We start from the raw sequence: 14331 nt of genomic DNA on the forward strand, positions 1-14331 counted from the left end.
GATCGGAGAGTTGGGGGAGCCGGGACCCCGCGCGGGAGGCGGATGCAGGCGAGCCGGAGGTCGAGAGCAGACCCAGCTGTCAGCTGGGAACAAAGGCCGCCGAGCCGCAAGGACGAGCCGCCGGCAGCGCCTGGCCAATGAGCGGTGCCGGCGCGGGCCCCGCCCAGCCCAGCCCCGGCCCGCCCTGGCCAGTGAGCGGCGCCGACCCCGCCCCGGCCCGCCCTGCCCTCCCGCCAGCCCGCGGCTCCGGGACCCGCGCGGAGGCCGGCGCGCCGGGAGCGGGCGGGCGCCGGGAGGGCGGCGAGGCCGAAAGTTTCTCTGCCCGCCTAGTCCAGCGAGCCGGAGCCGCGAGCAGCCGCGGTACCCGCCTGGCCCGGCAGCTCTGGGAGAAGAAAGACGGGAGCGCATCGCACAACGCACTGAAAAAGAAAAACCTGAACTCAGCCCCAGGCGCAGGGGCAGGTAAGGTGCGGTGGACAAGGGTCTCGCTCCCTCCAGAGGAGGGTCTATGGCCCCGACAGGGCGCCCCAGCTCCGGGGAAACTGCGCTCCCCGCGGCGTGCCAGCGCGTCCGTCGGTCTTTGTCTGTCTGTGCCGGCGTCTGTCCAGGTGTCTTTGTCTCCGCATGTAACTGTCAGGGTCTCCCCTCTGTCTGGGCGCGTGCGGCGGGTCTGGTACCAGCCCGGAAGAAAGGAGGGTGCGTCCGTCCTTCCGTCTTTGTCTCCCTCTCCTGCAGACGGGGTTTATCTACTCCAAGCCCAGAATCTGATCTGGGGGGGCATAGGTGTTGGGTGACACCGATGTCCAGAGATGAGGAAGCTGGAGGTGTGCGTGAGGGTCTGACAGCTGGGGCCTGGCCACTGAACTTCGCTGTCTGGAACTTTGGAGGTGGGCTGTGTCTGCACTGGTGGTGGGAACACGGATGCAGTTAGAGGTTTGGATTGTTTCACTGAAGGAATAGGTCACAGGGGATGAGGTGGATAGAGCGGGGTTGATGAACCTGGCCCGCTGGAGCAATTCAGCCAAAGCAACACACACACACACACACACCACATTCATTTCTTTCTCTCACCCACCGCAGGCAGCCAGCCCCTCACCCTCTCCCCACCCCTACACACACACACACACACACACACACACACACACACACAACCCCCCCCCCCCTTCCACATGCTTATCTCCAGCCTTTAGAGCACACAACTCAGCAGCAACAGGACCAAAACACCAAGGGCTTTCCCCTTCCTCCTGCAGGTGGAAAGGAGTAAACTGAAAGACATGAGCATTTTGCTTGCCCATGGTTGTGTCATGCCTAGGAAAGTGCTGCAGACTCTTTAGCTTCAGGGTCCTCGATTTCCCAGGAACAAGGAGTACTTAGGGCGCTGAGCGTCTGAAGTTTCTGGGTCCTTCCATTCCATCCACATCCTCTCGCTGCCACCAGCCCCTCTGCTCTGGTCTTGGGTGCTGGCAAGTTTGAGGAGGTACCAAGCTCTGCAGAGCCCTTGGGAGGAAGTGCAGCCTAATCATGGGGGCTGAGATGCCCAGCCACAGAGAGATGAGCTTCTTCCTGCACCAGAGACCCTGCAAAAGAGCCTGTAGGTAGGGGCAAGAGAGCGTTCGTAACCTGAGCTTCCTCTAAGTTCAAAAACAATTTTCCCTGGACACGCTGAGGAAAATACAGGTGTTGGAAGTACATGTATATATGTACGCACATGAGGATGGGTATCTGAGACAGCATGTACGGGGAGGAAGGCTGTTTGCGTTCAAGGGTGGAAGAGAGAGCAGTCTGTGGGTGAAGTCTGGACAGAAGCGTACACACTAATCAGGTGTGGGGTTTACACCTTGTATTTCTCCAGCGCCTTTCTTCTTGAGGTGTTTTCTGCACAGCAGCATAGACGTTATCTCATTTGGTATCTCCTTTACTCTCGTGACATAACTACCAGGTGAGCATGAAGCACGGCTGACTCTCTGTGTTCTGCCAGTGAAGAAAGTGAGGGCCCACAGCAGCAGGGCTTTCCCAAGGTCCACAGCTAATGGGAGCAAAGTCAGGCGTAGCAAGTGGACTCCCCAGGCACAGAGGGCTCAGCTGGGTAGATGTGAACGTGGGACACTCGCTCTGCCGGCAATGAGAAGAAACTCAGGTGGAGAAAGCAGGGTGTCTCTTTGAAGGTATCAGCGTGTGAGCCAGAAGGAGGATGGGACATTTGAGATGGTGGGGTTTTTTTTAATTAACATTTATGGCAGCCTCTGCGATTCACAAGGTAGAACCTGTTTGAATAGTTGAGCTTGTGCGTCTGTCTGTCTGTAGGAGGAGCCCCTCGTCTGGTCTGCCCCTGTGTCCAGGTAGATGTGTGTCGGGCTGGCTGCTGTCAAAGGGGTGCCGCTGTGCACTGGAGGCTGGGGAGAGCCAATGCACTGGGAGTGTGTGGGGGAAAGATGTACCGTGCCGTTTCGAGAAACCACGTGTCTGCCTGTATGGGCACAGAGGTGGATGGGCTCCAGCTATGGGAAAATGGCTTTCTACTCCCCAAAATGTATGTATATGCCTTTGCACTTTTTCCACATTCGTTTAACAAATATTCATGGGGTGCCTACAAAATGCGAGGCTCTGGGGCAGAAAGTGAGTCTACGAAGACAAAGGAGGTGATGATGGCAAACCCGTGCTTATGCAGCTTACAGACTAGTGTAATGGGGACTATTTAGCAAAACTTAATACCCCTCACTAAGTACCCTGTGTGTCCAGTACTTTTTATTCATTATCTCCTTTAATGCTCAGCACAGCCCCACAGGGTATGTATGATTATTAGAGGAAGAGACTTAAATAACGTTGGCAGGATAGGAAATGGGGGAGCAAGGGTTTGCACTCAGCTCAGCCTTGCCCCTGACTCTTTCCACTTTCTGCTACTTTTGAACATGTTTCTTCTGTGCAAAATATTCTTGCCCTGTTCCTCTACCTCCACCCAGCCAGCCCCTGCTTGCACTTCAGGTTTTAACCGTAAGGATCGACTCCTCCAAGAACCTGTCCCCTCTTCTCTCCTTAAGTCTGGCTCACATGCCTTCCTCTGAGGTCCTACCGTCATTCCTTGCTCTCCTGGCATTTACCCACGGGCCCCTGAAGAGCCTCCAAAGTTCCTAGAGGCAGAGATCTTGTCGTGAATTCCCAGCTCAGAGTGGTGTTTGGCTGCTAGGAGGAATCCCTTAGGAAATGCATGTTTAATAAAGTAATGGGAGAGAAAAGAGCTGTCAGAGACTCTTGGTGAGAGCACTTTTCCTAGCAGCAGATTTCTGCTTGGGGACACTTTGCTGGCGTGACCTCTGACTTCCTGCTGCTATTATTGGGCCATCGCTTTCAGGGCCTCTGCCTAGACGGGGCTTCTCCATCCTGGTTCCTGCCTCCAATAGCTCGGGAGCCTAAAGAAAACTCAGCCTCCACCCACCCTGCCAACCCACGCACTCTATCTCCAGGTCCATCGACCGAGAAGTACAATTATACAAGTGGGAAGTGCTAGATGTGATGTAGATTTGGGGTTTTAAAATCCTGCACTTGGAATCCCAGGGGGCAGTGGTTCCAGGGCAATGGTGAGGTGTTTCTGGGGTTTGGCCAACAAAAAAGTATCCAACTGCCTGAGGAATCTTTAGGAGATTTACATGGTGAAGTCTTTGAGTTTGCTTTTGAATAGATCTTTGTGCTGCTGCAGTTTGAAAACCACTGTTCTGAGATGGACATTCTCACGGTGCTGTTGGGAGTGTGAGTTGCTACCATGTTTGGGGAGGTCATCTGGCTTGTGATTTGCCCAAGGTCACACGGTTCAGAGTCCAGTGACTCCCTTCCCGTGCCCTTTGCACCACCCCATTATTTCTCATATCAGGATTTCACATGCCTTCTCAGGGGTCCGTGACAATTTTCGTTTTCCTTTCAAAGATCATCGCTCAAGTTTGAAAAGCTCCGCATTTCACTCTTTACTAAAGGTCTTAGCCATGCAAGGTGCCAGGGAGATGGGGGATAAACAAAATGGCTAAATAATAGTTTGAGACTAAAACTTGTGATGAGGATTGAAGAGGAACCAGCCCCCACGAATCAGTGACAAGTACATTGAAAACTGGATCATGGTAACTTTGAACACAGCAGCTGCTTCCCAGGAGGGGAGGTAAGCTAGAACTCTCCAGGGTGGAGGTGGCCAGAACGGAACCATGAAGTTGAACCTAAGGAAGGGATTTATACCTTCCCTTTAGAGAGGAAGCATAGCAGCAGCAAGGTCATGGCTCCAAGATGCAAGCTGAGAGCCAAGGAGGTGGATCTCTCTCTCTCCAAGGAGAGCCCCAGAAGGAGCCCGTTACCTCCTTCTGCCCGGCTTGGCCAGCCACCGGGACCAGACAGAGCTGGGGAATGCAGGGTGGGTGGTCACTCACCTCTTAGAACTGCCTCCAGCCGAACAAGTGTGCAGCTTGGCCATGGATGGCCCCCTCCCAGGGTCCAGAAAAGTGGGCAGAGATGTGTCAGCCAAAGTTAGGCAGGGGTGAGTTGGGCTTCTAGCTGCTGATTGGCAAAGCTGCCTCTGTATATGCGATCTCCATCCTGCTTCTCTCACTTTCTTGCTTCCTCCCGGACACAGACTCCCACCAGACAGCCTAACCATCCCTAGGCTTCCTATTGTAGTGATTTTAGTCGCGCTTTTTAATTTTAAAAGGAACATTATTATTATCAATATTATTATTTACAACTCAGATTTCTTCAGCAATTTGACAGATGAGAAAATTGAGTGAGCCTGTCAGAGGTAAAGGGGTTTCACCCAAGACTTTAAGTGGAATGCTGGAATTTGAATCAGGCCATCCTGACTCCCCGTCGGCTGTAACCACCCAACCATTAGGCCTCATTAAATGGATTTAGGTTCAATGAATTGTTGACAAGTGTTTAAAGTGCAGAAGAAAAGAGATTCTTAAAATTACAAGAACTCGATTTCTTCCATAATTATTATAATTCAAGCTTGATGAGAGTCTTAGAGTTTTCTTTGCTTTTTCTGTGCCTCCCCCCCCCTTCTTATCCCTAAGCACTTGTTAGGCATATAGGTTAAGCTCAGTAAATGATAAACTAGGAAGTATCTGGCATAATGGAATCTCTACTTGAGACTTACTTTAAGGAATGAAATGTATCCTATGTCGGTTCTTTCTCTTTATAGCTAGCCAACTCATAAGGTTTAGTCCACGCCACAGTGAAATTATGCAAATTTTGTCTTCACAGAATCTGAATTAACGACATTTCATTAGAATAGCAAACTTTATTCCATAATCTAATTCAGTGTTTCCATCTTATCCATATGCAAATAAGTCCCAAACTAAAAAGGGATTAGCAGTCTCTTTGCTGGTAATGTAAGCAGTGTGGAAACCAGACTTGGGAGGTGATCACACATGGAGGCTGCCGCCCAGATGAGGACAGAATTGGATGGAGGGAAGGTGGCAAGAGGGTGCAGTGAGGATCGAAGGGAGGGTGGAAGAGACAGAGGACAGAGGGTGTGTGTGTGTGTGTGTGTGTGTGTGTGTGTGTGTGTGAGAGAGAGCGCGCACTAACAACTAAAACTAATTGTCCTATCAATCCAACAGAGAGGTGATTTTTCTTACTAAGTGACAGGCCAAATTGTTGTCTGAACAGATATGATGTAGGCTTCTTTCAGTGTCTGGAACGAAGGCAGTAAAGAGCTGCCCTCCCCAGATCACCCACAGATTTGCTTCCATGTCAGCTAATCACTGTGGGAGAAGATAACTGCCTTCAAGATGGCTGTGGACAGACACACACACACACACACACACACACACACACACACACACACACCCCACCCATTGCATTCTCATCATCTCTGCATCTCAGGTAAGCTCTCCTCTGATACCCACACTCGCAGTCACATCCCATAACACCAGTCCTCAGACTCCTGGCTGGCAGGCCCTGCAAGCTCCGCACCTGTGTCCACTGGGTTGGCCTCTCTCTGGGGCATGATCGGCAGTGTGCTTGGGCAGCCCCCTCCCCAATACCACAGAACCTCCATTTCTGCCATGCCCAGGGCAGTCTTTCGGGCTTCAGGGCTGCATATCCTCCCAGGCCCCAGCATCCACTAGAAGAAGAGGGGCCCATCTAGGTGAAACTCCCAGCCCCAGGGGTGTACAAGGACACGGGTCTCTCAAAGGTGTCAAGAGTAGAGCTGAGATTGGGGGTGGGCATGGCTCTGAAAATCAGTCAGTGTCTCAGGGCAAACCCTGCTCCATGCCTGACCTAACCTTTATGCACAGACTGCCAGGTGGCTGAGGCAATCCCGGCCCCGGGCACCTGGGCAGGGCAGCGCACTTGGCTCGCTGGTCTGTTGGCTTTGGGGACATCTTCACTCTCCTTGCTGTTTGCAAAGCTATTTGCTGCTAAATCACCCTCCTCCTGGCACCCTGGACTGCTAAATTGGTCTCAACTTGCTGTACTTCCACCCACCACCTTAGTCATTATTCGCTGGCAGCATTCAGAGAGTGGGTGGAAAGCAGCCGAACATTATATTCTTGCTGAAGAGAGAGAATTGAGCATAGGCACGCAAGGAAAGGGGAGAGGGAAGGAGGTAAGAGAAATCGAAGGAGGCAGGGAAACAAAGCTGGGGCTTGCCAACACCTGTTCCCGTGACCCCAGTCACCCCGGGTGCTGGGGCAGTGGGCCATAGGTGAGTGGGTGCTGGCCCAGTGGCGAGGAGGAGACCAGGAGGAGACCCAGGCATTTCAGGGTGAGAGGGGTACACTCGCTACTGGGGCTGCCCCTGCCTGGTCTGGTCCTTTAATTCTCCAGTAGGTACTGTCACACCCCTTGAGCATCTGTTTCCATGTATTAAAATTTAGCTTCTATCCTTCCTCCCTGCCTAGAGGATAAACTTCTCTGTTTTTTTTTTTGTTTTTTGTTTTTGGCCGTGCCGCATGGTTTATGGGATCTTTAGTTCCCCGACCAGGGATTGAACCCGGACCCTCAGCAATGAGAGTGTGGAGTCCTAACCACTGGACCACCAGGGAATTCCCGATGATAAACTTCTTGAAAGAGAAAGTGTGTCATGCCTCCAGGGTGTAGCACCAGGCCCTGGACACAGTCAGGGCTCAGCCCCCCACATGGCTGAGATTGGTGGTGGTGAGGCCTACGGTGGCCCTTCCTACACAGCCATTTCAGATCTCCCTGTGCTGCCCAGTGGCCATGGGGTCTGGGATCCCAGGCACACGAGAAGAGGAGGAATCACAAGGGAGCTTTCATGGCTTGGTCTACTGTCTGGGTGAGGAAACTTCAGGGAGGGAAAGGGTTAATATCACAGAAGGACAGACCAGAGAGGGAAGCAGAAACTTGGAGGCCTTCTGTCCTGGAGCTGAAGGCTGGAGTGATCTCCAGCCCGGAGATGGGGCTGTCTTGGAGAGCTTGTCCAGAGCCCGGGCAGTGCCCTGGGGCCGGCGGGGGCTGGACAGCAGAGCCGTTTCTCATGGCTGACAGCGGAGACAGCATCAGGCAGAGCAGAGTGACCTTGACAGGAGCTTCTCTGAGTCCCTGATAACGTTTGTTTGGTCTCCCAGGGAGAGGTTGGAAGGGGAACTCAGTGCCAACCCAAGCTTGCCTGAAACCTGGTGGGCCCCCCCCAACCCAGCTTCCTTCCCTCCCACCCTTTTCTCAAGGAAGATAATGGGCAAACCCTGAGAACAGAAGCTTCCACACAGCTAGGGAGGCAGGGACACTGGGGAACCACACGGAGAATGTCAAGGGCACAGGTCTGGGCGAAGGAGCCCTGAGGCCGCCCTTGACCTTCTGCCAGTCGCCGAGGGGCAGCTCTGTCGCGAGTGTCTGGAGGATATGCCTGGGTTGTGTCCGCCTCACCACCTCAGCGGCGAGGTCAGGGGCAGCAGAGTTTCAGAAGGACACTTCTTAAGGACTTGGGGCATCTCCCTGATTTATTGGCAACCTTCAGATACTTCAGCCTCAGCTCCTTTCTGCTCCTCCGCCTGGCAGGGCATCTCAGCAGTACACCCAGAGGAGGGAGGGAGGGATTAGGCTGTGCTCACATCGTGGGGAGACAGCCTCGGCCTTCTGGCTGATCAAATTCCCCCAGCCCCTCCGCCTCCGCCTCCGCAGCGCCAGCAGACAGACCGCACTGCAGGCAGGTGGGGAAAACAAGAGCCGCCGGGCAGAGCCCCTAGCCTCCACCTGCACTGGGAAGGGAGGGCTCCACCCAAGGGGCCCAGGAAGGAGTCCCAGCTGCCTGAACCCCTCCCCTCGGAGGGCATGCAGCTGCCCGGCTCAAAGGCTCTGCACCGGCTGTGGGCGGGTAGGGGCAGGATGCTTGGCTTTTCCCGAGATGACATCTCATCTACCAGGATAACCAGGAGCACCAGGCTTTCAGCTTCCCCTGGCCTCCTAGCAGTGCCTCAGCCAAGTGTTGACTTAGAAACTTCTCTGCATGATGGACTCATTTCTATGCTAGAGTTATATCAGGACCTCCAAGGCCAGGGTTCCAAGATTGATCAGGAAACTAAAGAGCCTGCCTTGAAGCAATGCACCCCTGCTCTGCATAGAACACAAAATCTCAGGGTGGAAAGGACCCTTAAATACCATTTTTGGGGGGCCTCACCGTGCAGCTTGCAGGGATCTTAGTTCCCTGACTAGGGATCGAACCCGGGCCCTCGACAGTGAAAGCGCAGAGTCCTAAACACTGGACCATCAGGGAATCCCCATAAATACCATTTTATACCCCTCAAAATCTTTTTCCTGAAGTCTTTTTTCTGCTTACCTCTAAGAGCTGCTGTTTTGGACCCCAGGAACCCAGTTCATTCTCCTTTAGTTCAGTTCATTTAAAGTCATAGAATGGTAGGTTCACATCAAATACTCTGCTGAAATCCTGGGGGCATCACTGACCTGGTATTGGGACAAGAGACAGACACATTTTTAAAAAATCACAGTACAAAGCCCAGTTGGTCTGAAACATCTTCTTGGAAGATACAGAATTTGAGAAGGGCCCTGTGGGTTGGGTGTGATTTGAAGAGATGGGAGGAGTAGGTGGCACAGGGAAGGGACGGAAGTGGCAGGGAAACAAAGGCAAGTGGAGTCAAATCGAGGAGGGCCTTTCGTGAGTTTGCATGTGACTTGGTGGGCAGTGGGGAGCCATGGAAGTCATAGGCAGAGGAGTGGTGTGGAACAGACCTTTGTTTTAGGAAGTTCATCTGTCAATGGAGTGTAGGATGGATTTCAGGTGGAGAGGCTTCTTTCCAGAAATAACATTATTTATTAGAACACCTTTCTAGCCTCCTCCCATCTCCTAGCTGATAGCACACATTCCCAGAGATCCCATGCAGCCTGGAAATGTGGGGTAGCCAAGGCTTCGAGAAGAGGGAAGTTCCTAGTCCAAGATCAAAGGTGGATGTGTTGGGTCTAGGCCCTATTTATAACAGGAGACATAGGGAACACCTCCTAGCTTTGGACCTGGAAGGAATCATGGAGGGAGGGGGTGGGGGCCTGTTTTTGTTTTAATGGATGGAGACAGAGGCCTGGCTTGGGGAGGGACTTACTCGCTCAGGGTCCCACAGTTGGTTAGTGCAGAACCAGGATTGGTGCCCTACTGCAGACTCCTTGCACTCACCCACTGCTAACTGTGGACAAGGACTGGGGACCAGTAGGATTCATCAGATCCTCAAACCTGGGGTGACAGGCAGGTTTGCCCCAGGGGACACATGAGAGCTTGTTGGTAGTGGGATGCTCTCAGCCATCTTTGTGGCTTTCTCTCTGCACTCCAGTGACAGCTGATACCCACGGCCTCCGTTTTCCTCTCTTGTCTTCCTTCTCGTTTCTCTGAGTGCTTCGGATGTTCTATTTCCTTCTGTTCCTCTGCCGGTTCCTTTGTTCTAAGTGTTCTGAGGAGCTCCCGGCTAACATGACAGTGAAGGTTTACGAGGCCAGTGGCCGTTGCTACCAGTTGGCACCATTCAAAAATGAAAAACAAGGTCTCTGCCTCTGTCTCATGTGTACTCAGTTTAAAGCAAACTCAAACAGAACGGGAGGATTGCAGGTGCCCCCAGCCACACTGACCACCCAGCGCGTTGATGCCACAGCGGGAGAGATTCCCAGACGGGAGGCAGCTGTGCATCCCAGCGTCAGGAGAGGCAGCTCTCACCAAGCAGGGACCTCCTTCAGTCTCAGAAGAACAGGGTACCAGGAATCCCCTGCCCACAGCTCTGAACCTCTCAGAACACCATTCCCCATCTTCCTCTGGAAGTTTTCTCAACCAGGTACCTGCCCAAGAGCTTCCCTTTTGCCTGCTGAAAACCCAGCTAGCCAAGGGAGGGGCAAAGCCGTGGCAGTGTCCTGTGAAGTCTCCAGTGAGGTGATACCTGGAGACAGGTTTTTCCTCCGGGAAACACTCCAGCCCATGCCATGCGCCCTTAGGCTCCCAGAGCAGTTCATCTTCACCTGAATGCAACCTACAGTCCTAGTAGAGAGAGCAGGTGAGTCCTAAAGGTGAGGCATGGGTTTTTTCACGCTTGCCAATCCTGGGGGCAAGTTTGCGAGGGGACAGCAGAAAGAATGTGTGTTTGGGAATCAGACAGACCAGTGTTCGGATCCCAGCTCTGCTACCTAATAGCTGTGTGGCATTGGGCAAGTCACTTAGCCTCTCTGAGCCTCAGTTGTCTGTCTGTAAAATGAGACAGACAGCTGTCTGTCTCAGTCTCATCTGTAAAATGTATTGTGTCCCACATAGAATTTTTATGGAAAGTACAAGAGCCAATGTAAGTGAAAGCACATGAAACATAGTAAGAGCTCAATTTATGTCAGTCTCATCCCCTTTCCATCAGCTCTAATGGAAGGAAACCCAGCAGGAGGCTGAGTTGTCTATTCAGGAGGGTCATGAGCCCTCGGTCCAGGCACATGTCCAAGGGGTCAGGCAATGCCACCTGTGACAGCTTCCCTTATCTGCTTACTCTGGCAGAGGGGGCTAGTTGTAGCTAAAAACATATGGGAGGGAAGCCCTGACACCTCTGTCACTCTGGGTCTCCATCCCCATTGTCAATTTGACTAAATTAAAATTGACTTAATGAAATTATGTAGAACAGATGAGCAAGACATCACTGAACACCCTGATGTCAAGACTCAGCACTGAAAGTGGATCTCTTGCTCACATTGGCTTATGCCAAATGCGTGTGCAGGGGAGGAGGAGGGGAGAGGTGAGGGCTCAGGGATCCTGCCAATCAGCGGAGTTTCCCTCTGCCTCAGGCAGACCCCGCAACACCATCCTGAGCATGCGTGTGGGACAGAGTTTAGGCGGGGAGGATTTCTCCCCAGGGCGAACGGCTGGGTAGAAGGGGTTTATCCTGCGCCCCTTTCTTCCTTCCTCCTGCCTCTTGCTTCAAAGCCGATGTCTTTCCCATCTGGATCATTTTCTGGATTATGTAGCACATAAGGTCAGGAAAGGGGGAGAAAGAAAAATAAAATGAAACTTTTCTCTCTGCATTGTGTTCATGGGAGATGTACAGCTGCAAGATGGCCCAGGTCTGGCTGACACTCCTATAGGAGAAAGCAAAAGACTGAGGGATCAAATTCTGCATTGGAAAATCAGAGGGACATCTATTCTGCCTAAATGGCATTTAAACAAGACGGGAGCAGGCAACCTGGGGGACCCAGGAGAGCTGCTCCTGTTTGGGACACACATTCCCCTCCAGGATCACGTACAGGAATCCTCCCAAGTGAAACAAGCAAGCTGGTGTTTAATGCTCCTTCCAGGAGAGCTCAATATTGCCTTTTTTCTCCTCTTCCTCTGTGGATATGTGTGTGTGTGTGTGTGTGTATTTAGTGGAGAAAACAGAATTGAGGTGATTTCCTTTACCTGATCTGACATTAGATCCTGTCTTCAGAGTCCAGCAATTTCTCCATTCTAGCATGTTGGGATCTGTTGGGGAGAAGGCACGTGGCTTTTAGGAACATCTGGGAGAGGGGATGCCAGCTCAGCCGTGGGGCGTCAGATGCTAGGACTCAGGGAGCTTGAAGAGACCTAAGTGAGCTGCCCAGAACAAAGGAAGCATGGGACTCGCCTCTGGGCCATTCGCTCTCCCTGCCCCCAGCCACTGAGTGGAGGTGGTACCCTGGGTTCCCCCACTCTGTCCTCCCCTCTTTCCTCCCTGGACTCAGGTGAAAAGGATGCCCACAGGAGGTCCTGTTCAGTCTTCCTCAAGGAGGTAGTGGCAGAAAGCGTCGGGTGAACAGTAGACGCAAGAGATAAAAGGAGGCCAGCATGGACATGAGGGCCAGAGACTCACAGAAATGCCTCCAGGGAAGACAGAGGCATCTGATCTCATCCAAACCTGGGGCGGGGCGGGGGGGGGGGCACGAGAAGGTGGCTCTAGCTACACCCCAGCCTCTAACCCTCTGTACTACCCTGACAAGAGGCTGGACATACCGTGTTTGTGACTATCTTCTCTCCTTGAATGTGCTGAGTTCTTCCTGCCTGGCAGGCTCTGTGCTAGCCCCCAGGGATATCAGAGTGTCCTCGGGAGTTGACTGTCTATTGGTGATTTCTAAGCACTTTAAGAGCAATTCTGACTAACAATTGATAGGTGATTACTCATCTTTTTTTTTTTTTTAATCTAATCTCTAAAGACCCAAAATGGAAGTGTCCCCATTTCTTTAGATAATGGAAGAAAAGAAATAGAGCCCAGGGACCTGCAAAGTTGAGGAAAATATATCAGGAGATTGAGCCTAGGGTTAGACCCCAGTAGTGTCTTGAGTTACCAAGTTCCGTATGTTTAAAAAAAAAAAAAAAAAACTAGCTGCCATTTACTGATCTCTTAATTATTTCCTCATTCCTTTACTAATAAAACTTCACTCAATACGTACAGAAGCCCTATGAAGTAGGTACTACTGTCAGTCCCAATTTACAGATAAGGAACTGAAGCTTAGAGAGGCTGCCACAGGGGCCCAAGACTAGGGCTGAAAGGAGATAAAGGGGGTTACAGACCTAACCCAGAGCACAAGGGTTGGTGAAGGAGGGAACAGACTTAGGGTGAGATCTGGAGGAGCTGGCAAGCCTGGGTGGGAGCCGGTGTCCCTGGCTGGTGGTGAGGTTGGCCTTGGGCAGAGCGCTGTGTGCCTGACCCTGACACCGCTGGAGATAAAGAAGTAGTGCGCTGTTGACTGCAGCCACGTTCAAAGCCAAGCACTGCCACGTGCCAGGTATAAAACCTGAGGCCTCATTTTCTGCATCTGTCAGGTGGGGATAATAATAGCGCTCCTTCTCAGGGCACCTTGGGGTGCAGCTTGCATCCAGTCTTGTGTATAGCGTGCTCTGTCCAGTACCTAAGGAAACAGCAGATGGGCGCTTAAGAGGAAGCTCCGTCCCCCTGCTTGACATCCCTGGACTCTGCTCTTCAGTTTGGGCGTCCTCCTCCGGCCAGAGGAGATGAAAGGAGAGGGCAGCTGTCCCCCCACCCACCCCCCAGCCTTTCCTGGGCAGCGGTGACCTCCTTCCTGAGCTGTGGGAGGCTGGTCCATCAGCCTGTTCAGAGGAGGCTCCCAACGGCATCCAGGTCCATCCCGATTGTTCAGCAAGGCAAAGGCTCAAGAATTCCCCAGCTGTGTCGGGGAGGGAGGGAGACAGCGGGAAGGAAGCCCTGCTCAGTGCTCTGTCATCACAGACAGCTTCACTCCCTCTTGTCTGTGGGAAGGAGGAAAAGAGCTGAGGTGGAGGTGGAGGACCAAGCCCTGGAGGCTGGGAGAGGGGAGCTGAGCAAGATAGTCCAGCCCCCCTCGCCCAGAGGACCTCACCAGGAGCAGCTGAGTGGAGGAGACTCTACCCTGCCTGGTGGCGGCTGAGCCACAGGTAGCCTGAGGGAGAGGAAGGCAGCCAGGACCGCATTCTTCCTCCCCCTTCTCCCTCCCATTCCACCTCCGGGCACTACTGAGGCCACTCTGCCAACCTTGTCCTAAAGGTGACCTCACTCTGCCAGATAGGGAGGCTGAGTGAAGAATCAGGCAAGCTCAGGAACACTCGAGAGCCAGGAAGGAAAGGAGAGTACAAGGAGGGAGAGAAAGAGTAGGTGGGCGAGTTTATAGATTTAGCTTCTGGCCTTCCTCTCTTTCTCACTGAGTGTCTCAGTCAGCTTGGGCTGCTATAACTAAATACCATAGTCTGGGTGGCTAAAACAACAAACATTCATTTCTCACAGTTCTGGGGGCTGAGATAATGGGTAAACCCCAAGCACCTTGTTGGGGACTTGCTAACTCTTAACCTGTGTGCAGAAGAACTGAGGCAGGTCAGGGACTCGATACTAAGGGTGCAGTTAATAAAGGAAGGAGAACATC

The 14331-nt window shown here is 52.6% G+C and overlaps 1 protein-coding gene across 2 annotated transcripts in view; it reads left to right on the forward strand.

The window, feature by feature from the left end:
* The first annotated feature begins 236 nt into the window (after positions 1-236).
* LZTS1 (leucine zipper tumor suppressor 1) overlaps positions 237-14331 on the forward strand; it is a 50402-nt gene continuing 36307 nt past the window's right edge. Inside the window, exon 1 of one of the 2 annotated variants that reach the window (XM_057549338.1) lies at positions 237-467. The gene's annotated coding sequence lies outside the window, so the exon portion shown is untranslated. The remainder of the gene's footprint in view (positions 468-14331) is intronic. The other variant, XM_007167921.3, reaches the window with a different exon arrangement.

Source organism: Balaenoptera acutorostrata, chromosome 6, assembly GCF_949987535.1.
Source record: "Balaenoptera acutorostrata chromosome 6, mBalAcu1.1, whole genome shotgun sequence".
NCBI lineage: Eukaryota > Metazoa > Chordata > Mammalia > Artiodactyla > Balaenopteridae > Balaenoptera > Balaenoptera acutorostrata.